Genomic DNA, 26,974 nt, shown 5'->3' with positions numbered 1-26,974 from the left:
AGATAGATAGATAGATAGATAGATACAAACTCCTCAATAGTCTAATGAAATAGCCACTGGTAGCTGTTCCCTGTATTCTCTGGGCAGTATTAGTATTTAACATGAACAGCTAGAGCTGGTGGAGAGTGCCGTTCGTCCAGGCCTTTTCATATGTCGACAATGATGGCTTTGCCAAACATTATCAGTCCTCCCTGAATTTCAATCTTCAAGCGTCATTCATTTTCATGCTCTGTGACCATCATAGAGCCTCCCCATCTCTGTCCCCTCTGCCTGATATGTTTCAGATAGGCTAAATGAGGGTAGCATATCCATTTGGCATGTAGCTAAGCAAATAACTTGCGTAATTTATCTTCCTTCATTAGAGAAGGTTTTTTGTAAAGAGCTTGATATCAGCAAGTAGCTTATATTTTGTGTCTTAAAGCCCCGTAAGGTCTAAGGGCCTGGGGCTGGTTTTCTACTAAGCTAACATATGGAATTGTTTTAAGATGGTCATACCAAGGATCATTTAGCTATTTGATTTTGAATTTTAGGACCCCTGTAAGTATAAACATTTTTTTTTAAATAATTTGATGAAACACTGAATGTGGCCTTAATGCTATTAGCCCATAGAAACACATTGAACAGATAGTCAGAAAACTATTCTAAAGGAAGTTTGTTTTGAAGTGTCTGTCGTATATCTGAGTGATATAAGAAAGATGAGGACACTATTTTTAAAAAATGACATATATTTAAACGTTCTTTAGGTACTAAACTTAAATTAATTTTTTGAACTGGTACCAGGCTGCCTTCATACTAGTATTGTGAGTCTTGTGGGGTTCCTAGAGCAAAACCAAAACCGACATGCATGTGTTCGTGAGAGTCTCATCTTTCCATGGTGGTTGAATTAGTTTGTAAGACAAACCGTTCAGAGGCTGCAGACTTCTTTGTGAGAAGACTGATTTTCGATTAATGTCTCACAAATACCACTTAGGCTCGGCCACCTTCCACCACAGATGTGGAAGGCCGCCATTGGCAGATGGAGTGTATTGGGATGCAGTCCATGCAAAAAAAATGATAGTGCATTCGGAAAGTATTCAGACCCCTTCCCTTTTTCCACGTTCTGTTACGTTACAGCTTTATTCTACAATTGATTATTATTATTTTCTTTACTTATTTTCCTCATCAAGCTACACACAATTAACCATAAGGACAAAGCAAAAACAAGTTTTTAGAAATGTTTGCAAATGTATTAAAAATAAATATAGTATTCAGACCCTTTGCTATGAGACTCGCAATTGAAGTCAGGTGCATCCTGTTTCCATTGATCATCCTTGATATGCTTCCACAACTTGATTGGAGTCCACATTTTATTGATTGTCTATATACAGTTGAAGTTGGAAGTTTACATACACCTTAGCCAAATACATTTAAACTCAGTTTTTCACAATTCCTGACATTTAATCCTTGTAAAATTCCCTGTCTTAGGTCAGTTAGGATCATCACTTTATTTTTAAGAATGTGAAATGTCAGAATAATAGTAGAGAGATTGATTAATTTAAGCTTTTATTTATTTAATTACATTCCCAATGGGTCAGAAGTTTACATGCACTCAATTAGTATTTGGTAGCATTGCCTTTAAATTGTTTAACTTGGGTCAAACTTTTAGTGTGGCCTTCCACAAGCTTCCCACAATAAGTTGGGTGAATATTGGCCCATTCCTCCTGACAGAGCTGGTGGAACTGAGTCAGGTTTGTAGGCCTCCTTGCTCGCACACACTTTTTCAGTTCTGCCCACACATTTTCTATAGGATTGAGGTCAGGACTTTGTGATGGCCACTCCAATACAGACTTTGCTGTCCATCTTGCCACAACTTTGGAAGTATGCTTGGGGTCATTGTCCATTTGGAAGACACATGGTTTAACTTCCTGACTGATGTCTTGAGATGTTGCTTCAATATATACACCTAATTTTCCTGCCCAATGATGCCATCTATTTTGTGAAGTGCACCAGTCCTTCCTGCAGCAAAGCACCCCCACAACATGATGCTGCCACCCCCGTGCTTCACGGTTGGGATGGTGTTCTTCGGCTTGCAAGCGTCCCTCTTTTGCCTCCAAACATAACGATGGTCATTATGGTCAACCAGTTCTACATTTCTCCAAAAAGTACGATCTTTGTCCCCATGTGCAGTTGCAAACTGTATTCTGGCATTTTTATGGCACTGGTTTTGCACCAGTGGCTTCTTCCTTGCTCAGCGGCCTTTCAGGTTATGTTGATATAGGACTCGTTTTACTGTGGATATAGATTCTTTGTATCTGTTTCCTCAAAAGTCTTCACAGGGTCCTTTGCTGATGTTCTGGGATTGATTTGCACTTTTAGCAAACAAAGTACGTTCATCTCTAGGTCCCATGGTGTTTATACCTGCGTACTATTGTTTGTACAAATGAATGTGGTACCTTCAGGCGTTTCGAAATTGCTCCCAAGGATGAACCAGACTTGCGGAGGTCTACAATCAGAAGCTTTTAAACCCATGACATTATTTTCTTTAATTTTCCAAGATGCTTAAAGGCACAGTCAACATAGTGTATGTAAACTTATGACCCACTGGAATTGTGATACAGTAAATTATAAGTGAAATAATCTGTCTGTAAACAATTGTTAGAAAGATTACTTGTGTCATGCACAAAGTAGATGTCCTAACTGACTTGCCAAAACTATAGTTTGTTAACAAGAAATTTGTGGAGTGGTTGAAAAACAAGTTTTAATGACTCCAACCTAAGTGTATGTAAACTTCCTACTTCAAGTGTACCTTCATGTTTCAAGCAGACAACTATAGTCCCTGTGCCCAAGAACACCAAGATAAGCTGCCTAAATGACTACCGACCTGTTGCACTCACGTCTGTAGCCAAGAAGTGCTTTGATAGGCTGGTCATGGCTCACATCATCCCGATTATCCAAGAAACCCTAGACCCACTCCAATTTGCATACCGCCACAACAGATCCACAGATAATACTGTGCAATCACTATTGCACTCCACACTGCCCTTTCCCACCTGGACGAAAGGAACACCTACGTGAGAATGCTATTCATTGACTACAGCTAAGCGTTCAACACCATAATGCCCTCAAAACTCATCACTAAGCTAAGGACCCTGGGACTAAACACCTCCCTCTACAACTGGACCCTGGACTTCCTGATGGGCCACCCCCAGGTGGTAAGGGTGGTAACAACACATCTGTCACGCTGATCTTCAACACTGGGGGCCCCTCAGGGGTGCGTGCTCAGTCCCATCCTGTACTCCCTGTTCATTCATGATTGCATGGCCAAGCACGACTCAAACACCGTCATTAAGTTTGCCGACGACACAACAGTGAACACCGAAAATGATGAGACAGCCTATAGAGAGGAGGTCAGAGACCTAGCAGTGTGGTGCCAGGATAACAACTTCTTAGTTGATTTTAGTCAATGCTTTTTTAACTTATTTGTCTTAAAACCGCATTTTTGGTTAAGTAAGCATTTCACTGTAAGGTCTACACTTGCTGTATCCGAGGTATGTGAAGAATACAATTTGAGCGCTCTCCATCCAACCTGACAGAGCTTGAGAGGATCTGCGGAGAAGAATGGGAGAAACTCCCCAAATACAGGTGTGTCAAGCTTGTAGCGTCATACCCAAGAAGAATCTAGGCTGTAATCACTGTCAAAAGTGCTTCAACAAAGTACTGAGTAAAGAGTCTGAAGACTTATGTAAATGTAATATTTCATTTCAGCATTTTCAAAAATGTCTAAAAACCTGTTTTGCCTTTTTGTTACAGATAGGCTGTAACAAAATGTGGAAAAGGTAGAGGGGTCTGAATACTTTCCGAACACACTGTATCTCTAGCTTAAACAGACAGATTTTGATGGGGATTTATTATGCTAATCATATTTCTGCGGGGTGCGGACATCAACTATAGGGGGCTTTAGACACCTATGCCTGCTCGTCCAGTGCCTATAGCAAGCAGTAGCTTCATCAAGTCGCAAACATGTATTATCACACAGGCACACAGCTACTGTCCTTACACACCTATAGGCCTACATCCTTATCCAGTACATTGGAGCATAGTTAGCCTACATAAAGGCTGTGTCCGAAATGGCCCCGGTCAATTCAATAGTAGTGCAATAAAGGCCTACAGTATATAGAATTAGGTGCCATTTGAGATGTAGCCCAAGCATTTAACAAAAAAACATTTCACTAAACTCTGTGGAACTGTGTAGATGTACTCAACATTCACAAGATGAAGAGCAATGTAATATGTCTTGTCAATTGATTTAGCTATAATTACGTAGAGGTATAGAGATGGGCTCTAAGTGACTCCAACTCAGCTGAGATGACTGAACAGGTGCTCTAAGAATTGAAATAGCCTTTTACACTTTACACAGACTAAAAAGACAAGTCATTAGGACATAATTGACACGGAATGAATTGAAATGAATTGAAATGGGGCTCTTTTTTTGGGGGGGGCGACATCTACGTCTTTGATCTTTGACTGCGAGTGAGACTATGTGTGCGTCCCAAATGACACCTTATTCTGTATATAGTGCACTACTTTTGTCCAGAGCCCTGTTGAGTCTGGTCAAAAGTAGTGCACTATACAGGGAATAGGGTGCCATTTGGAATGGAGTCAGTGACTGACCTGCAAAAATAGCTCCCTATAATGAGAAGGAGCGAACGTTTTTTTACCTAACGACTCAGACTTCTAATTCTTTCCTACTTTGCTAAAGCAGTACACCTGCCTTGCCTTATGACAGGGCCGCTCAATAGAAGCAATCTACCACCGCTAGAAAGCCGCTAGTGAAGCCGTTCGAAAAAACATCAAACATCATAGAAGTTAAATAATATCTATCATCATGGCTGATGCAGGCTGCCATATCTGCCTCTCTGCAGGTGTGTCTATTTAACCAGCCCCCACTCAGCCTCCACACCATACTGAGTTAGAAGGAACTGGGAGTGGATGTCAGAAAAAAATCGGCCAAATGAATCAGAACCACTTTATGTGCCAGGTTTCCTGTCATGCGAGTGCAGAACGGCAAGACATGCTCACGTCAATTCGTTGTAAATTGGGTATTATTCAGATGTCATTCCAGTGTTTTAGAGGAATATGATATGGGAAATGAGTGGTATATTGCAGGAAGGCAGTAGAGCCGGGATCAGAGAGGAGAGAAGGGGAGTTGACGTACCAGTATGTTAGAGGCGAGAGGAAATAGCTATGTACAGCTATGTTATTGTCCTCTATCAAAGCCTATTCAGGGGAAGGCATCCGCTTGTTTCTCAAATTGTAGCTTTAATGTCGGCCTGCCATACCATTTATTGTACTTAACACAGTGATTCTAGAGCCCTATTACCATCTCCATGACCTGTGCCCACCTTTACTGATGTAGAAGAGAAGCTCAACTCTACAGGAGTCTCCTCATCATAGACTTGTTCACATTGTTACGTTTTTAGATTCATCTGATATTGGCAATGTCAATTTCATAAATAAAACCATACCTCTATTTTGAATCAATGAATGGAGTCATCTCTCATCTGTTATTGGGAGCACACAATATTCCTTTAATACTCCATTTATCTTACACGCGTTGGCCTGGGCTCATCTCCAGCAGAAAAAGGTTGGATTTGTTGTAACAGCTGTGTGGTGATATGTTCTTTCTTGTGCTAAAGCCAAACGTTAAAATGTGGCAATAATGAACCACAGATGGTATGCAGCTATGTCACTTGCCAATACAAAATCTCAGTCCTCCAGACTGTTTTCATAACATCATTATTTATGTGTATGTTTCTGTACATAAACTATCTACTAAATAAGCTACACCCTATTTGTGTGAGCTTACATCATAAATAGTTATTTGTGTCCATTACATTCTTTCTTCTTCTGAGTGCTATGGGTGGCTAACAGTGACCCAAATCCTAATGAGATTAATACAAGGGACAGAAAAGTAAAATACTGTCCAGGCAACCTGATGCATCTGTCTCTAATGCGATTGTCCAAAACCATTTAATCAGTATGTTTCTACTAACTGGAAAAGATATGGTTGCCATGGATACAAAGTCCACACAAAAGGAAGGAAATTAGGTGTGAGGAGAAATGTTGACATGGAAACTAGCATACAATAACTATGGCGAAACTGCCAAACTACACCAGACACGTAACGTAAGTGCAGTGCACAGTAGTGAAACACTCGCTCTTCTGAAGTGTAAAAAAAAATAGAATAAAAAAAAGGACCTCTTGCTGTTGCTTACTGCCTCCATTAGCTGCTTCTGGTGTTACATGCCGAAAATAATGCTCCTGTAATGCTTGCATTGTAGTTTCTCAGTAAAGATGCAGTCTGCAGCTTTGGAGCGTGAGAGGATCCACCCTGCAGCCTGCAGCTACCGTGGGGAGTCTTTACGTGTCTAATCATTCCAGTCCCCTGAGTCGCCATGCTAATTAGCTCTGAAATATAAATCAGAGTCCTACTATTCACTTTAATTAAAAGTTGATACCATTTCATCAGCCATCTAGAGATATGACACTTATTTATCCTCCAGGGTTATGAGAGAGCTCTATTTGGGTTCGAGGATAGAATATAAAACGTCAAACATTTCAGAGATATTTCCATAATGTGGTCCTAAAAAAGACAAATATGGAAACATGTAACCCTAACTCTCATGTTAGTTCTCATCTCAGAATCTACATAACAGTGTCGCTATTCCGCATTCTATGCAAATGACAGGATATGGCATTTCAAAGGAATTTGTTCATCACATTCCTGGTCAGGATTCTTATGTCATTCTGTTTGAGCTCCAAACGAATAATGTGGGAAATGTTAGTCTGATCTCTAGAGACGGTGTGATACTAGAGACGGTGTGATAGAAGCCTTCATTTGTTTATCTTTTTTTTTTACTTACTACGACAGTGATATGTGATAGCCACCTATGTCTCACCTAGCTACAGTATCTTAAGATGAATGCACTAACTGTATGTCGCTCTGGATAAGAGCGTCTGCTAAATGACTCAAATGTAAATGTACTCCAGGGGAATCAACTCTACTGGTCCGTATTATTCAGCTACGTGATTTGCCTGTTTGATCTTTTTCTCCATCTGTCTGGTTTGAATTGATATTAGTCAGTTTCTATTTTAAACTTAGTTTGAAGAGTCAGTTATGATTTCTCACATGTAACGTAGATGTTTTTTAATATTATTTCATCTACAGTAGGTAGCCTAGCAGTTAGAGTGTTGGGCCAGTAACTGAAAAGTTGCTAGTTCGAATCCCTCAGCCGACAAGGTAAACAATCTGTCGATGTGCCCTTCAGCAAGGCACTTGACCCTAATTGCTCCATTCGCTGTTGATAATGGCAGACCCTGGCCGTGAACCCACTCTCCGAGGGTGTCTCAGGGGGAGTTGGGATATGCTAAAAACACATTTCCAATTCACACATGCATATTAATACACAGTTGTACATGTGAGAGGACAAATATAAACACCCACCTAATTATTATTTCAAAACCTACTCTCCGGCCCATATCTAGCCCCTCAAGTGATGATGAATTAGGATGAATCACAGGATCTGTGTGTTTCTTTGTGTTACGCCCCGCCTGTTACCTCTACGTTAGTGCCAGCCCTGGTCTCTTCACTCTGCCCAGGCTGACATGGGGAACTTAGGGGTTGAACCTACTGTAGTGTAGTTTGACTGGGAGGTAAAGCGACAGCCACCCAGGGAGAGTTGCCACTCTCACCAGGTACAGGGAGGTCACACCAGATCACAGGGAGGTGGTGTACGCTGTTCAGGTCACCTGGAGGTCAAGAACCTGGAGAAGGTCATGTTGATACAACAGACGGACACCAGGGATGTACAGTGCCTTGCGAAAGTATTCGGCCCCCTTGAACTTTGCGACCTTTTGCCACATTTCAGGCTTCAAACATAAAGATATAAAACTGTATTTTTTTTGTGAAGAATCAACAACAAGTGGGACACAATCATGAAGTGGAACGACATTTATTGGATATTTCAAACTTTTTGAACAAACCAAAAACTGAAAAATTGGGCGTGCAAAATTATTCAGCCCCCTTAAGTTAATACTTTGTAGCGCCACCTTTTGCTGCGATTACAGCTGTAAGTCACTTGGGGTATGTCTCTATCAGTTTTGCACATCGAGAGACATTTTTTCCCATTCCTCCTTGCAAAACAGCTCGAGCTCAGTGAGGTTGGATGGAGAGCATTTGTGAACAGCAGTTTTCAGTTCTTTCCACAGATTCTCGATTGGATTCAGGTCTGGACTTTGACTTGGCCATTCTAACACCTGGATATGTTTATTTTTGAACCATTCTATTGTAGATTTTGCTTTATGTTTTGGATCATTGTCTTGTTGGAAGACAAATCTCCGTCCCAGTCTCAGGTCTTTTGCAGACTCCATCAGGTTTTCTTCCAGAATGGTCCTGTATTTGGCTCCATCCATCTTCCCATCAATTTGAACCATCTTCCCTGTCCCTGCTGAAGAAAAGCAGGCCCAAACCATGATGCTGCCACCACCATGTTTGACAGTGGGGATGGTGTGTTCAGCTGTATTGCTTTTACGCCAAACATAACGTTATGCATTGTTGCCAAAAAGTTCAATTTTGGTTTCATCTGACCAGAGCACCTTCTTCCACATGTTTGGTGTGTCTCCCAGGTGGCTTGTGGCAAACTTTAAACAACACTTTTTATGGATATCTTTAAGAAATGGCTTTCTTCTTGCCACTCTTCCATAAAGGCCAAATTTGTGCAATATACGACTGATTGTTGTCCTATGGACAGAGTCTCCCACCTCAGCTGTAGATCTCTGCAGTTCATCCAGAGTGATCATGGGCCTCTTGGCAGCATCTCTGATCAGTCTTCTCCTTGTATGAGCTGAAAGTTTAGAGGGACGGCCAGGTCTTGGTAGATTTGCAGTGGTCTGATACTCCTTCCATTTCAATATTATCGCTTGCACAGTGCTCCTTGGGATGGTTAAAGCTTGGGAAATATTTTTGTATCCAAATCCGGCTTTAAACTTCTTCACAACAGTATCTCGGACCTGCCTGGTGTGTTCCTTGTTCTTCATGATGCTCTCTGCGCTTTTAACGGACCTCTGAGACTATCACAGTGCAGGTGCATTTATACGGAGACTTGATTACACACAGGTGGATTGTATTTATCATCATTAGTCATTTAGGTCAACATTGGATCATTCAGAGATCCTCACTGAACTTCTGGAGAGAGTTTGCTGCACTGAAAGTAAAGGGGCTGAATAATTTTGCATGCCCAATTTTTCAGTTTTTGATTTGTTAAAAAAGTTTGAAATATCCAATAAATGTCGTTCCACTTCATGATTGTGTCCCACTTGTTGTTGATTCTTCACAAAAAAATACAGTTTTATATCTTTATGTTTGAAGCCTGAAATGTGGCAAAAGGTCGCAAAGTTCAAGGGGGCCGAATACTTTCGCAAGGCACTGTATAGTGCACTCACTATTACATGAGCTGAGGATCAATGTTTTAAGACAACATTCACTTTTCAGAATGAGCCCTTTCATATTGACCGACCTCCCCTGTTTATTTCAACTGGTCAGAGGACTGGCTTCAGATGAACACAGCTTTGGAAACAAGTGTTTATACTTTTAAGTGCTATCCTCTGGTTTTACATGGTACATTATGTTGTTTATATATTGTACACAAATAAATTAAATTCAAAGATGTTCCCTTTTCTGTTCTAGTTACTTAGGGCCTGATTCCGACAAAAGTTAAGTGTGCGTAAATGGAACATAATGCCCATTTTATGCACCTTTCTCTTTATGCGTATTCTGACCTTATCAAGGCACAAGGCGAGACCCAGATGTAGACACGGGAGGCAGATGGTTGGAGTCTTACAATGTTTATTAATCCAAAGGGGTAGGCAAGAGAATGGTCGTGGACAGGCAAAAAAGTCAAAACCAGATCAGAGTCCAGGAGGTACAGAGTGGCAGACTGGCTCGTGGTCAAAGCAGGCAGAATGGTCAGGCAGGCGGGTACAAAGTCCAGAAACAGGCAAGGGTCAAAATCAGGAGGACTAGAAAAAGGAGAATGCAAAAAGTAAGAGAATGGGGAAAATGCTGGTTGACATGGAAACATACAAAACGAACTGGCACAGATACTGGAAACACATGGATAAATACACTGGGGAAAACAAGCGACACCTGGAGGGGGTGGAGACAATAACGAGGCAGATCTTGAATTGAAACATAAGAATAGTATGCTATTCGTTTTGGGTGGAGATCGAATAAATGAATGTGGGGCGGAGGTGTGTCTACAGATATATAGCCTCGTTATTGTTATTTTATCGTGTACATTTTTATTATTTTTACTTTAGTTTATTTGGTAAATATTTTCTTAACTCTTCTTGAACTGCAGGATCCGCCCCTTTTTTTCAATTTTTGCTTAAAATGACATACCCAAATCTAACTGCCTGTAACTAAGGCCCTGAAGCATGGATATGCATATTCTTGGTACCATTTGAAAGGAAACACTTTGACGTTTGTGGTACTGTGAAAGGAACGTAGGAGAATATAACAGAACAGATCTGGTAAAAGATAATACAAAGAACAAAACATGCAGCTTTTTTTTGTACCATAGTCTTTGAAATGCAAGATAAAGGCCATCATGTATTATTCCAGCCCAGATGCAATTTAGATATTGGCCACTAGATGGCAGCAGTGTATGTGCAATGTTTTAGACGGAACCAATGAACAATTGTATTTCTGTTCAAAATGTTGTATCAAGACTGCCCAAATGTGCCTAATTTGTTTATTAATAACTTTTCATGTTCAAAACTGTGCACTCTCCTCAAACAATAGCATGGTATTATTTCACTGTAATAACTACTGTAAACTGGAGACTGCAGTTAGATGAACAAGAATTTAAGCTTTCTGCCAATATCAGATATGTCTATGTCCGAGGAAATGTTATTGTTGTATTAGCCTACATTAGCTCAACCATTAGCTCAACCGTCTCGTGAAAGGAATCCCGAAGAATTAAGGGCTTGTAAGTATGCATTTCACTGTAAGGTCTACAGTTGCTATATTCGGTGAATGTGACAAATAATGTTTGATTTGATTTGAGATACGCCGTATTCTGACCTTGACCTAATTCCCTAATAATTCCAGCACGTTTACGTGTGAGAAAATCATGAAGGTCTAGGAAATCTACCAGTTCCAAGTGGAAAAAACATCTACTTTATTTTTTTGCTAGAAATAACACTGAGCTATTGATAAGAGTTAGGTAAATTAGTAATCCGTTTGGATAATGGAATTGTAACTATAAATGACACTTGTTTTAGATCCATTTTTTGGCAGAAATACCTTCTGGAAAATGTGAACTTTCATGTGCCTTAATTACAAACTAGTATGCCATCTGTAAAAATGAATACAATTCTTAAATTATGAGCCTATTTGGTTAAGCCACTGATAAAGACACTAACCTTCCCGCTAGCCACAATTGGCTGAGATAATGAGTGGGCTGGACATGCCGAGAGATGAGTTCTGATTGGTCTGGCGTTTGATTGCAAATATGCAGACGGAGTCAAAAAGAGAACACACAGAAGGTTGTTGTGTAAAACACCTGTCTACGGATTACATCTTCAAACTAAGGGAAACCATGGCATCTATGACAGAGAGGGAGAAGCGTCCATCCATGTATACGGTAAGAGTCTAACTGGCTACATTTTAACGTATGACACATTTCTAATTTTCAGATAGATGTTTTCATTTCAAGTTAAAGTGTACTGTTAGCTAGCTACCTAATGTTAGCTGGCTGGCTGGCTAGCTAGGTAACATTACGTGAATGATCTGTGTAGTCATATTATTCATATCTCAGAGCCATTTGTATTGCTAGTTACAGCCTACTGTTAGGTAGCTAACATTGAACCTGGTTGGTTAGCTACCTACAGATTCACGCAGGGTAGTAACGTTATGAGTTGGGATTATGGTTCATTGTTTAGCTAGCTGGCTACATGTCTTAAAAAGACTCCACTATGGACAGTTGAAGTCGGAAATTTACATAAACTTATGTTGGAGTCATTAAAACTTGTTTTTCAACCACTCCACAAATTTCTTGTTAACAAACTATGGTTTTGGCAAGTCGGTTAGGACATCTACTTTGTGCATGACACAAGTAATTTTTCCAACAATTGTTTACAGACAGATTATTTCACTTATAATTCACTGTATCACAATTCCAGTGGGTCAGAAGTTTACATCCACTATGTTGACTGTGCCTATAAACAGCTGGAAAATTCCAGAAAAATGTCATGGCTTTAGAAGCTTCTGTTGGGCTAATTGACATAATTTGAGTCAATTGGAGGTGTACCTGTGGATGTATTTCAAGGCCTACCTTCAAACTCAGTGCCTCCTTGCTTGACATCATGGGAAAATCAAAAGAAATCAGCCGAGACCTCCTTTTTGGCCTCGACAAGTCTGGTTCACCCTTGGGCGCAATTTCCAAACACCTGAAGGGACCATGTTCATCTGTACAAACAATTATACGCAAGTATAAACACCATGGGACCACGCAGCCATCATACCATCTCCTAGAGATGAATGTACTTTGGTGTGAAAAGTGCCAATCAATCCCAGAACAACAGCAAAGGACCTTGTGAATATGCTGGAGGAGACCGGTACAAAAGTATCTGTATCCACAGTAAAAGGAGCCCTATATCGGCATAACCAGAAAGGCCGCTCAGCAAGGAAGAAGCCACTGCTCCAAAACCGCCATAAAAAAGCCAGACTACAGCTTGCAACTGATCATACTTTTTGGAGAAATGTCCTCTGGTCTGATGAAACAAAAATAGAACTGTTTGGCCATAATGACCATCGTTATGTTAGGAGGGAAAAGGGGGAGGATTGCAAGCCAAAGAACACCATCCCAACCATGAAGCACAGGGGTGGCAGCATCATGTTGTGGGGGTGCTTTGCTGCAGGAGGGGCTGGTGCACTTCACAAAATAGATGGCTTCATAGGGAAAGAAAGTTGTGGATATATTGAAGCAACATCTCAAGACATCAGTCAGGAAGTTAAAGCTGAGTCACAAATGGGTCTTCCAAATCGACAATGACACCAAGCATACTTCCAAAGTTGTGGCAAAATGGCTTAAGGACAACAAAGTCAAGGCATTGGAGTGGCCATCACAAAGCCTTAACCTCAATCCCATAGAACATTTGTGAGCACAACTGAAAAAGCGTGTGTGAGCATGGAGGCCTACAAACCTGACTCAGTTACACCAGCTCTGTCCGAAGGAATGGGCCAAAATTCACCCAACTTATTGTGGGAAGATGGTGGAAGGCTACCCAAATTGTTTGTCCCAAGTTAAACCATTTAACGACAATGCTACCAAATACTAATTGAGTGTATGTAAACTTTTGACCCACTGGGAATGTGATGAAAGAAATAAAAGCTGAAACAAATCATTATTTCTACTATTATTATGACATTTCACATTATTAAAATGAAGTGGTGATCCTAATTGACCAAATAATTTTTACTAGGATTACATTTTAGGAATTGTGAAAAACTGAGTTTAAATGTATTTGGCTAAGGTGTACTTCAACTGTAAGTAACTATTTCAATAGAATGTTCTTGGTGTCACTGCAACAACTGTCAATAGACGTGGCTGGTAAATTCTCTCTGGCTATCTACTCCAATTTCAGAAAACTCTCATCTGAGTGTACCAGAGCACAGAATAACTGACAAACGTACGAGTGCTCAACACCCGTTGAATATGGCCAGTGTCAGTAAGCTTTGGCAAAAGAGCGTAATTAAATTGTTGCCATCAGCACAGTTGCAGTCACCAATGCTCTGGATAACGCTCTGAATAGCCAGTTAGCTTGGGTGCTTGACTGCTGTTGTTAGGTTAGAACGCTCTGATCAACCCTACTCCTTGGACAGAGCGTCCAGTGTGCACTCTGAACACTCTGAGAGCATAACGCTCTGAATTTACAAACGGACAATCTGACAACGCTCTGAATTTCTGAACGCCCAGTGCACACTGGCACTTCAGATCAAATTTACCAACACACCCATAGTATGAAACAGCCTTTAGCATTGAAATATTTGGTTGTTTAGTACATAGCCTCACATGAATCCTTAAAGAGATGGGTGAGGCTAAAGCTTAAGAGGGTGTGAACGATGCTGCATGGGTGTAGACAAAGAAGAGCTCTCCAGTAGGTTAACCAAAAAATTAAAGGGCAATTTTCTCAAAAGTGAGGTTACAAGTTTATCAACTTTCAAAGCAGAATTACTTTCCCTTTGTTCCTCAACTGTAGTGTATGATATACCATTTTCTAGCTGAGTTTCTACTTTTATCCAATGTAAAAAAAACACAATTTCAAAGTTTGCTACCAGCCATAATGCAGCAAACTGAAGCACATCAACTTATCAACTTTCCCACAGTAACGTTTATGAAATTCTCTGCGATTATGCAGAATTTAAATTGTTCAGCCTTTTAACTTGAAAAGATGGGTACTGTCGAAAGTCTTAATTATAGGCTGCCCCGACTTTCTCTGTTTCCTATTTCTATAATTTTAAATATTAGCCACTATCAGTATCGACCGTCAGTAGGCATAGTAACCACACAAATTCAACTGTTAGTTCCCTTCAGTTGTTATAGCCTACATTATCATTCCATTTAATCACATTGTTTTGTTTACCTTCATTTGCTTCATCTGTAAACACTGTCACGACCATGTAGTTGTTGCTGAGGATAATTAGTAACAGTTGATAATATATTTGAAAAGAAGACATGCAATCTAATTAAATCATTATGCAGCGAAGCGCAGACCAAGCCTTAACATTTTGAACCCGATTCATGGCGTAATACTTGGTTGTGTCATCATACAGTCCTATGGTTAGTGCAGGCAATAGACAGGAATAGCCTGCTATTGTACACTATTCTCCCTGATATAATTATATGAACTGAATGTGGCAATTTTCAAAATGAATCAAACCACCGTTTTGTTTCTTTCATGCTTAAAGTTGCTCCAAACCATTTTTTTTTATGATTAATAAATAATTTCCTAAACCTAAATAATCTACTTCAGTTTTTTTATGATTAATAAATAATTTGCTAAACCTAAATAATCTACAAGATCAGAGTATTTTGAAATCTACCAATTGGTGCTTAAACGGAGACGAATATGCATATATTTAGATGGAATTCTTTCACTGATCCTTAATATTCTGAACCCGTTTTCTCGATATATTCTATTGAGTCTGTGGACAGAATTCAAACTTAAAGGTACACCTTATTTAAAGGGATGTCTTAAGTTATTACACACCTTCATTAGGTAAGTCTGAATACCAACTACTGAGAAGTGCGTAGAAAAGGCGTGCGTTAAGAAAGGTGTAATTTCCTATGTCTGAATCGGGCCCTTAGAATCAAAAAAAATGTAATAAAGAAAAAAGAAAAAAAGGGAAAAAATAATTATGAAAAGCATTTGTGTCTGTAGACTGTGAGGTCAGACTGAAGAATGGTTGGAGTGCTGGGGCTGCTGTGCTGGTAAGTCACAGAGGCTGTGTATGTGTGTGTGTGTGCGTACGGCCTCCTGAGGTGTAAGAGTGGGCCTTGTACTGTGGTCTAAATTCCACTGCAGGGCTTCCCTATTCCAGAAACAGAGGCCCAGATACTCACTGAGGTTGCGTGCGCCCGTCCGTGTGTCCATGTGTGTGTCCTTTAATCCCAGGTACAGGGACAGATTCATTACCGGACGTGATTCATCCTGCCAGAGAGAGTTGCAATCATCTTTAAATCACTTTGCAGGTAACCTACACTACTTCACCACTATGTCTGCTTGCTAAATGGCACCATATTCCTATATATTTTGCTTTACCTTTGTCAAGGGCCATAGAGCCCTTGTCAAAGGTAGTGCACTAAATAGGTAATAGGGTGCCACTTGGATTGTACACCGTGCCTCCACAGATTTACACACTCACACACTGCGATCCATTTAAAATCTTATTATATTATATAGCAATATATTGTACTTTAAATTTATGTAAAGTACGTATTTTTTAATCAAATGGAATTGGGTGAATGTAGTAAATGTCTGTGTAATATCAGCATGAACAGAACCGCTCACCTAGGGAATTCAGCATGTGTAGGGTGCCATTTATACTAGGCAGCTTTGTTTTTACATGCTGCTACTCACTGTTTATTATCTATGTATAGTCACTTTACCCCTACCTACATGTCAAATCAAATCAAACGTTTTTTGTCACACGCACCGAATACAACAAGTGTAGACTTTACCGGGAAATGCTTACTTACAAGCCCTTAACCAACAGTGCAGTTCAAGAAGCCTTAAGAAAATATTTACCAAATAAACTAAAGTAAAAGTAATTAAAAGTAACACAATAAAATAACAATAACGAGGCTATATATCTGTAGACACACCTCCGCCTCACCTTCATTTATGCGATCTCCACCCAAAACGAATAGCATGCTATTCTTATGTTTAAATTCAAGGTCAGAATACGCATTAAGAGAAAGGTGCATAAAATGGGAATTACATTCCATTTACGCACGCTTAACATCGGTCGGAATCGGGCCCTAAGTAACTGGAACAGAAAAGGGAACATCCTTGAATTGACTTTACTTGTGTACAATAAATAAACAAAATGATGTACAATGTGAAACCAGAGGATAGCAATTGAAAGTATTAATTAAAACACTTGTTTCCAAAGCGGTGCTCGTCTGAAGCCAATCCTCTGACCAGTTGAAATAAACAGGGGAGATCTTCAAGGTTGGTCAATACGAAAGGGCTCATTCTGAAAATAATGTTGCACTACCCTCTGTTGCTCCTTACGGTCAGATGCCGAGCAGTTGCCATACCAGGCAGTGATGCAACCGGTCACAATGCTCTCAATGGTGCAGCTGTAGAACCATTTGAGGATCTGGGGACCCATGCCAAATCTCTTCAGTCTCCGGTTGGGGTAAAGGTTTTGTCGTGCCCTCTTCACGACTGTCTTGGTATGTTTGGACCATGATAGTTCATTGGTGATGTGGACACCAAGGAACTTGAAACTCTCGACCCACTCCACTACAGCCCCGTCGATGTTAATGGGGGCCTGTTCGGCCCGCCTTTTCCTGTAGTCTTGCTCACATTGATCATCTCCTTTGTCTTGCTCACATTGAGGGAGAGGTTGTCCTGGCACCACACTGCCAGGCCTACCACGGTTGTGTCATCAGCAAACTTAATGATGGTGTTGGAGTCGTGTTCGGTCACGCAGTCGTGGGTGAACAAGGAATATAGGAGGGGACTGAGTAAACCCCCGTGAGGAGCCCCAGTGTTAAGGATCAGCGTGGCAGACATGTTGTTGCCAACTCTTACCACCTGGGGGGCAGCCCGTCAGGAAGTCCAGGATCCAGTTGCAGAGGGAGGTGTTTAGTCCCAGAGCCCTTAGTATAGTGATGAGCTTCGTGGGCACAATGGTGTTAAACACTGAGCTGTAGTCAATGAACAGAATTCTCACATAGGTGTTCATTTTGTCCAGGTGAGAAAGGGCAGTGTGGAGTGCGATTGAGATTGCGTCATCTGTGGATCTGTTGGGACGGTATGCGAATTGGAGTGGGTCAAGGGTATCCAGGAAGATGCTGTGTATGTGAGCCATGACCAGCCTTTCAAAGCATTAAATGACTACCAACGTCAGTGCCACGGGGCGGTAATCATTTAGGCAGGTTACCTTCGCGTCCTTGGGCACAGGGACTATGGTGGTCTGCTTGAAACATGTTGGTATTACAGACTCGGTCAGGGAGAGGTTGAAAATGTCAGTGAAGACACTTGACAGTTGGTCCGCACATGTTTTGAGTACACGTCCTTGTAATCCGTCTGAATGTTGACCTGTTTAAAGGTTTTGTTCACATCAGCTTCCGAGAGCATTATCACACAGTCATCCAGAACAGCTGGTGCTCTCGTGTAGGCTTCAGTGATGCTTGCCTCAAAGCGAGCATAAAGGGCATTTAGCTCGTCTGGTCAGAACTGGGCAGCTCGCGTCTGGTTTTCCCTTTGTAGTCCATAATAGTTTTCAAGCCCTGCCACATCTGACTAACGTCAGAGCCGGTTTAGTAGGATTCAATCATAATCCTCTATTGACGCTTTGCTTGTTTGATGGTTCGTCTGAGAGCATACTGTATCAGGATTTCTTATAAGCGTCCCGATTAGTCTCCCGCTCCTTGAAAGCGGCAGCTCTAGCCTTTAGCTCAATTCAGTTGTTGCCTGTAATCCATGGCTTCTGGTTGGATATGTATGTACAGTCACTGTGGGGAGGATGTAGTCAATGCACTTATTGATGAAGCCAATGACTGAGGTGGTGTGCTCCTCAATGCCATCGGATGAATCCCAGAACATATTCCAGTCTGTGCTAGCAAAACAGTCTGACCACTTCCGTATTGAGCGAGTCACTGCTACTTCCTGCTTTATTTTGTGCTTGTAAGCAGGAATCAGGAGGATGCAATTATGGTCAGATTTGCCAAATGGAGGGTGAGGCAGAGCTTTGTATGCATCTCTGTGTGTGGAGTAAAGGTGGTCTAGGATTTTTTTTTTCTCTGGTTGCACATGTGACATGCTGGTAAAAAGTTGGTAAAACTGTTTTAAGTTTACCTGCATTAAAGTCCCCAGGCCACTTGGAGCGTCGCTTCTGGGTGAGCGTTTTCTTCTTTGCTTATGGCCTCATTCAATCAGAGCGTTAACCAGCGTTGTCCGACATCCTCATAGCAGATGTTTGACGGTGTTGGAGGTGTAACTGAGGTATGAACTGACATATCGGTGAGTGGCTGTCCTTAAAGTAACTGTCTAGTGAAAATCTCACTTTCAAAAGTTCATATTCTGTTAACTCACACCCAAATGTTGTTGACTCATTCTATACTCGTATTTGTGGCCAAAGCATAAATTGGAGAGAAAAAAATTATTCATAAACCCCACCTCAAACTTGAATATCAAACAGACCGTTTAAAAAATGCTTGCTATTTCCTTATAGAGGATGATGTCATCCTCCTGATGAGGATGAGCTGGCCAATCAGTGGTCTACTTGCATTCATATTTTTTTATGACCAGTGTACGCCCACACCATTCTGTTGTTGAGGTACGCCCACACCCTTCCAACAAAAATACAATACAGAGTATTAATAGACAGGTACAGACCTGAATACATTTAAAATAAGAATACACACGTTCATATTCTTATGCCTTAGCAGTCCATAAAAAACATACTCATATTGAAGGCCACACTACAATTGCTCACTGCTACAATTGCAGGTCCTGATTTTAGTATCAGATCCAGTTGTTCTGGAAACACTAGCGAGAGTCTAACAACATTTGGAACCATCCATGTTCCATCCAGGGTCTCCTTATCCATAATAATAATGTGATTCATACAAGCTACTGAATGCAAGTGCAACGAAAGTGGAAATGCAACAATTACTCCAGCTAAGGCTTCAACCACAGTTTTCACCCCAGCAACCGTGCCATTCAGCTCATAAATGAGCCACAGATTGAGTTTCCTCCCCACTAAGGCATCACCTCCTTCACCTCACCAACCGTGTTGGAGTTTCCTCCAGCTAAAGTTTCAATGTAATCCTTCACTTTATCTACATACACTATATATACAAAAATATGTGGACACCCCTTTCAAATGAATTGATTTGGCTATTTGGTGACAGGTGTATAAAAGCACACAGCCATGCAATCTCCATAGACAAACATTGGCAGTAGAATGGCCTTACTGAAGAGCTCATTGACTTTCAATGTGGCACTGTCATAGGAGGCCACCTTTGCAACAAGTCAGTTTGTCAAATATCTGCCCTGCTAGAGCTGCCCTGGTCAACTGTAAATGCTGTTATTGTGAAGTGGAAACATCTAGGAGCAACAACGTCTCAGCCGTGAAGTGGTAGGCCACACAAGCTCACAGAATGGGACCGCAGAGTGCTGAAGTTCGTAAAGCGTAAAAATGGTCTGTCCTCATTTGCAACACTCACTAACAAGTTATAAACGGCCTCTGGAAGCAACATCAGCACAATAACTGTTCGTCAGGAGCTTCATAAAATGGGTTTCCATGGTTGAGCAGCTGCACACAAGCCTAAGATCACCATATGCAATGCCAAGCATGGGCTGGAGTGGTGTAAAGCCTGGGGCTGTTTTTCATGGTTCAGCCTAGTTCCAGAAAAAGGACATCTTAACTCTACAGGATACATTGACATTCTAGACGATTCTGTGCTTCCAACTTTGTGGCAACAGTTTGGGGAAGGCCTTCTCTTGTTTCAGCATGACAATGCCACCTTGCACAAAGTGAGGTCCATACAGAAATGGTTTGTTGAGATTGGTGTGGAAGAACTTGATTGGCCTGCACAGTGTCCTGACCTCAACCCTATCGAACACCTTTGGAATGAATTGGAACGCTGACTGTGAGCCAGGCCTAATTGTCCAACATCAGTGCCCAACCTCACTAATGTTCTTGTGGCTGAATGGAAGCAAGTCCCTGCAACAATGTTCCATCATCTCGTGGAAAGCTTTCCCAGAAGAGTGGAGGGTGTTATAGCAGCAAAGGGGGGACCGACTCCATATTAATGCCCATGATTTCAGAATGAGATGTTGAACGAGCAGGTGTCCACATACTGTTGGTCATGTAGTGTATTTGGACTTTTTAGAGCTCCATCCCTCTACTCCATTCAATAAATTGAACAGAGTCATCATCAGATTGGGGCTTCTCCCACTGCTCATTGCAATAAGCTACATATTGTGGTTTCATTTTGTTAAGACACTCCAGGACCAGACTTGTCCAGAGAAGATTGTGGATAAATACGTTTTTTATCTTTCTATCTGTAAAATACTAAAGACATGTACGTAAAATGCATTTTTTCCAAAGCTAATTTTATCTAGAATAAAATTTGACAAAATATCAAAGGATTATCACACAGAATTTGGCGATTGCAGATTCTTCTGAGGCTGAGAAAAAAAGGATTTGTCAGTTAAAGACAAGTACACTGAAACACCTATTTAGACCCAAGTTACTAAATATGGTCCAGTTTTACATTTCTCTATGAAATGGGCTTTTAAATTATGTGTCATTTAATGTAATGAGCTTTGAAATGATTGATGTATGTCAATTTTATAAAAATGGATAATGGTAGTATGATAAACTACAGAAAATATACATTTTCATCAAAAAAATACAAAATCTTAAAATTGATAGGTAGATTACATGTTTTAATTTCAGCCCCTGGTGCCTGACAGAATTACCTTTTTTTTTAAAGAAACATTTCACTGATATTGTCATTAATTATAGTTCACATTTCATTGAAAATCTGGAAACACTGGGAAATTACTTTAAGATGAAGATTTAGATCACTTTATTCATCAATTGTACACAAGGTCCAACTGAAATGTGACTTCTGTTTTATCCCAACCCCTCAGAAAGACACATACATATTAAGGTTTGCGAGGTTGTAGCAGGGGGCTGCCACACTGGGCGCCGGTGGAGCCATTGTTGTGGGGACTTAAGTGCCTTGCTCAAGGGCACATCGGCAGGCAATGGCATTTACGATTTGTGTCACTAACCACTCCCTTCCTTATTATCCCTACAGCATTAGAGGTTCAAAACGGCGCTAGAAAGTGTAGGCTCTATTGATGGTAGAAATAATGACTCAAATGTCAAACCGTTGATGTTCGGATAATGCATGTTTTCATGTCTGACCTGTATTCAATCTGGATCACTGAAGCATTAAAGATTGTGCACTAGAAATGTGAAGATAATTTCTGATTGAGCCGACATACGTTTACCGTTAATGCAGTCTCCACTAACGCAGGAACATTGCCTTTAAATTTCAATCACGTCATGCTGAATTTCTGGGAATACGGATTTAATAGAGCCCTTCATTTGCATGGGGGGATTTATGCCTATCAGTCTAATTCAAGTGTTTGAACTTGTAATACGCTGCATGAACTTCTAATTTGGCTGCATGAGATTATAGTCCGGTGTGGTTTCGTTGCAACCAATGGCAGTGTCCGCAATAAAGTAACACAGCAAGCTGCTTGTGGGTTTTACAGCTCTAACACAGTTCCACCTCCGACACCAACAAAACAACGCTATGCGGATGTACATCTGATTGAATCTAGCCCTTAATGTCTGTACCATGAATTTTACCTGAATAATCAGATAAATAGCAAATAATGATAACATAATTTGTTTTCTTTTTTCGATAGGCCCACTGGCATTTGCCCAAACTGCCCTATGGCCAGTCTGTTTCTGTACCTTGTGCAATCATTCAGCAATTATCAACAGTAGCTCAACTGCTGGACCTTTCCAGAGTAAACTAAGGGAATTTACAGTAAATCAATATGGATGGATACTCCGAGGAGTCTTTTGTAGCTTTGTCTCCTCTGTTTACGACTAGATCGTCTCCAGTCTCTATAGACACCAAGACAGAGAACAATAAGGCTCTGCAAAAGTGCCGCTGCAGACAGTTCTCAGACAGTATGGCCTATGCATTCACACACACAAATGTACATGCGCACACACGCACGCACACACACACACACACACACACACACACACACACAGAAGAGTATGGGTGATTTGATGCTTAGTAAAACAGATTGATTGTAAACAACGGCTGTTGGTGATGCACAATGAACTTTATTGAAACATTTCCCTGGGACACATACAATGGTATGTAGATGGTATACTTATTTTGTTGTACTGGGCACTGGACATTTGTAGGCTGTATTCATGAGGTGAAGGAAGGATTGCATTAGCAGACACCTTTAACAGAGACTTTTAGCAGACACCTTTACCAGACACTTTTAGCAGACACCTTTAACAGAGACTTTTAGCAGACACCTTTAACAGACACTTTTAACAGAGACTTTTAGCAGACACCTTTAATTTAGACTTTTAGCAGACACCTTTAACATAGACTTTTAGCAGACACCTTTAACAGAGACTTTTAGCAGACACCTTTAACAGTGACTTTTAGCAGACACCTTTAACAGAGACTTTTAGCAGACACCTTTTAACAGATACTTTTAGCAGACACCTTTAACAGACACTTTTAACAGAGACTTTTAGCAGACACCTTTAACAGACACTTTTAACAGAGACTTTTAGCAGACACCTTCAACAGAGACTTTTAGCAGACACATTTAACAGAGACTTTTAGCAGACACCTTTAACAGAGACTTTTAGCAGACAACTTTTGCAGACACCTTTAACAGACACTTTTAGCAGACACCTTTAACAGAGACTTTTAGCAGACACCTTTAACAGAGACTTTTTGCAGACACCTTTAACAGAGACTTTTAGCAGACACCTTTAACAGAGACTTTTTGCAGACACCTTTAACAGAGACTTTTAGCAGACACCTTTAACAGAGACTTTTAGCAGACACCTTTAACAGAGACTTTTTGCAGACACCTTTAACAGAGACTTTTAGCAGACACCTTTAACATATACTTTTTGCAGACACCTTTAACAGAGACTTTTAGCAGACACCTTTAACAGTGACTTTTAGCTGACACCTTTAACAGAGACTTTTTGCAGACACCTTTAACAGAGACTTTTAGCAGACATCTTTAACAGACACCATTTGCAGACACTTCTTGCAGACACTTTTATCCAAAGCAAGTACAGTACAGTGAGTGGAAAGCATTCAGTTTGTATGTGTATGTGATTCCCGCAGAATTTGAACCCACAAATTTGACATTGCTAGCGCCAGGCTATCACCAACTAAGAGACACATGACCTAGCCTGGTTAAACCAGACTGAACCCCGCAATCACTATTTTCTTCAATAGATTCAGTCTGGTTTTACCAGGCTACACAGGACCTACAGATATAAAGCATTGCTATCTGTCATCTGTATTCATAGCTGTTAGGGGTTTCCTCTTCATATCAAAACACTTTGTCTAAAAATACATCACTGGGACAGAGGGATTTGTGTAAATCACATTTACAGTTGTCTAAAGCCTGCCATAGATCTGCAATTTTGTCAAACAAGGGAGAGGAAGTAAACATATTACATGTCAGAAGAAAACGTTTTTTTTTAAAGAAAAACTAATGAAACAGAGCTCTCAATATACAAGAAGACAACAAATTATTTTTTTGTTGTTTGACAGTTGCTTTTATCCAAACCCAAAACACGTTCACTGTTTTTTATAGTGGGATTTCAATGGGGTTGCAGGCAGCAACCTCATGCTCCTGAACATTAGCAGTATTCTCTAAGAGTTAGGGAAAGTATGTAAATTATACAGACAAAAATTCCTATAACCAATTGGCTATCCATTAATAGTAATGATAGTGAAAATACAGTAATAAGTTAACCTAACCCACCATTTCCAAGATGCTTTAAAAAATATTTTGTCCTATTTCAGAAACTATTTTACTGGACAGCTAGAGCATATTCTAATTAGGGTTAGTTTTATTTTATGTTATCAAAAAATCTTCATATTCTGTTAAGGGAATTTTTATCAATAAATACTAATTATGTATACGTTTCAATCAGGACTGACTAATCAGAATACTATTATGTTACTGTATATATACTAATCAGAATACTATTATGTTACTGTATATGTACTAATCAGAATACTATTATGTTACTGTATATGTATGAATTTTCTTTCTTAATCCTAGAACTGAATATAATGTGTGTAAATATAATCAAGGATTAGAACAATGACGGTCTGTTCCTTGGTAGAAATGAATGAACTAAATCTTCAGACTGGCTAGAATGCTTATCTACACAAGAAGACCTTGGCTCATAAATTATATTAAATTGGTAGGGAGACGATGTGGGAAGGCTTGAGATACTGCCTTTGTACCAGGGTGGGAGAAGAGACGTGTTGGTACTGGAACTAATGACGTCATTTGCAGTTTATAACCTGTGGTAAACTGTATCGTGTTCAGTACTCTCGTGAATAAACTCTGCTGATTGACTTTAAGACTGGGCTCTGTCCATTATTATAGAATAAGGGTCTTACAAATCCTTATGAATTGACAGAGTGTTTAATTTTAATTGGGTATTAAAACATAGAGCAATTTAATTCCTGTAACATATTCCCAACATGTTTTCCCCATTAAGCAGTGAGTCTGAGTCTGAGGCCGAGCCTTCTCTTGTCTCTACTCCTCTCATTGCGGGGTCTGAGACGTCGAAGCTTCCCACCATTAGCTCTGACAAATTGAAAACCCTTGTCATTGGCGACTACATTACCCGCAGTATTAGACTTAAAACGAATCATCCAGCGATCATACACTGTTTACCAGGGAGCAGGGCTACCGACGTTAAAGCTAATCTGAAGATGGTGCTGGCTAAAGCTAAAACTGGCGAGTGTAGAGAGTATAGAGATATTGTTATCCACGTCGGCACCAATGATGTTAGGATGAAACAGTCAGAGGTCACCAAGTGCAACATAGCTTCAGTGTGTAAATCAGCTAGAAAGATGTGTCGGCATCGAGTAATTGTCTCTGGCCCCCTCCCAGTTAGGGGGAGTGAAAGCTCTACAGCAGAGTCTCACAACTCAATCGCTGGTTGAAAACTGTTTTCTGCCCCTCCCAAAAGATAGAATTTGTAGATAATTGGCCCGCTTTCTGGGACTCACCCACAAACAGGACCAAGCCTGGCCTGCTGAGGAGTGACGGACTCCATACAAAATGCTTCAGTCTGGTTATAGACCCCATCATAGCACTGAGACTGTACTTGTGAAGGTGGTAAATTACCTTTTAATGGCATCAGACCGAGGCTCTGCATCTGTCCTCGTGCTCCTAGACATTAGTGCTGCTTTTGATACCATCGATCACCACATTCTTTTGGAGAGATTGGAAACCCAAATTGGTCTACACAGACAAGTTCTGGCCTGGTTTAGGTCTTATCTGTCGGAAAGATATCAGTTTGTCTCTGTGAATGGTTTGTCCTCTGACAAATCAACTGTACATTTCGGTGTTCCTCAAGGTTCCGTTTTAGGACCACTATTGTTTTCACTATATATTTTACCTCTTGGGGATGTCATTCGAAAACATAATGTTAACTTTCACTGCTATGCGGATGACACACAGCTGTACATTTCAATGAAACATGGTGAAGCCCCAAAATTGCCCTCGCTAGAAGCCTGTGTTTAAGACATAAGGAAGTGGATGGCTGCAAACGTTCTACTTTTAAACTCGGACAAAACAGAGATGCTTGTTCTAGGTCCCAAGAAACAAATAGATCTTCTGTTGAATCTGACAATTAATCTTAATGGTTGTACAGTCATCTCAAATAAAACTGTGAAGGACCTCGGCGTTACTCTGGACCCTGATCTCTCTTTTGATGAACATATCAAGACTGCTTCAAGGACAGCTTTTTTCCATCTACGTAACATTGCAAAAATCTGAAACTTTCTGCCCAAAAATTATGCAGAAAAATGTATCCATGCTTTGTTACTTCTAGGTTAGACTACTGCAATGCTCTACTTTCCGGCTACCTGGATAAAGCACTAAATAAACTTCAGTTAGTGCTAAATACGTCTGATAGAATCCTGACTAGAACCAAAAAAATCTATCATATTACTCCAGTGCTAGCCTCCCTACACTGGCTTCCTGTCAAGGCAAGGGCTGATTTCAAGGTTTGACTGCTGACCTACAAAGCATTACATGGGCTTGATCCTACCTATCTCTCTGATTTGGTCCTGCCGTACCTACCTACACGTATGCTACGGTCACAAGACGCAGGCCTCCTAATTGTCCCTAGAATTTCTAAGCAAACAGCTGGAGGCAGGGCTTTCTCCTATAGAGCTCCATTTTTATGGAATGGTCTGCCTACCCATGTGAGAGACGCAAACTCGGTCTCAACCTTTAAGTCTTTACTGAAGAGGGTCATATGATTGAGTGTAGTCTGGCCCAGGAGTGTGAAGGTGAACGGAAAGGCTATGGAGCAACGAACCGCCCTTGCTGTCTCTGCCTGGCCGGTTCCCCT

General features: G+C 40.6%; 1 long non-coding RNA gene across 5 annotated transcripts in view; it reads right to left on the bottom strand.

Annotated features, from left to right (window-relative positions):
* The window catches only part of LOC149970243 (uncharacterized), a 157,002-nt gene that overhangs the window by 55,552 nt on the left and 74,476 nt on the right, over positions 1-26,974 (bottom strand). For 4 of the 5 annotated variants that reach the window (XR_016493579.1, XR_016493578.1, XR_016493581.1 and 1 more), the window contains exon 3: positions 15,666-15,753. This is a non-coding gene — a long non-coding RNA (uncharacterized LOC149970243). Of the gene's footprint in view, positions 1-9,866; positions 10,057-15,665; positions 15,754-26,974 lie in introns of those variants that run through there. The other variant, XR_016493577.1, reaches the window with a different exon arrangement.

This window comes from Oncorhynchus mykiss, chromosome 30, assembly GCF_057628025.1.
Source record: "Oncorhynchus mykiss isolate SJ-2025 chromosome 30, ASM5762802v1, whole genome shotgun sequence".
Lineage (NCBI taxonomy): Eukaryota > Metazoa > Chordata > Actinopteri > Salmoniformes > Salmonidae > Oncorhynchus > Oncorhynchus mykiss.
Note: the sequence above shows the minus strand (reverse complement) of the source record. Positions and strands in the feature narration are given on the sequence as shown.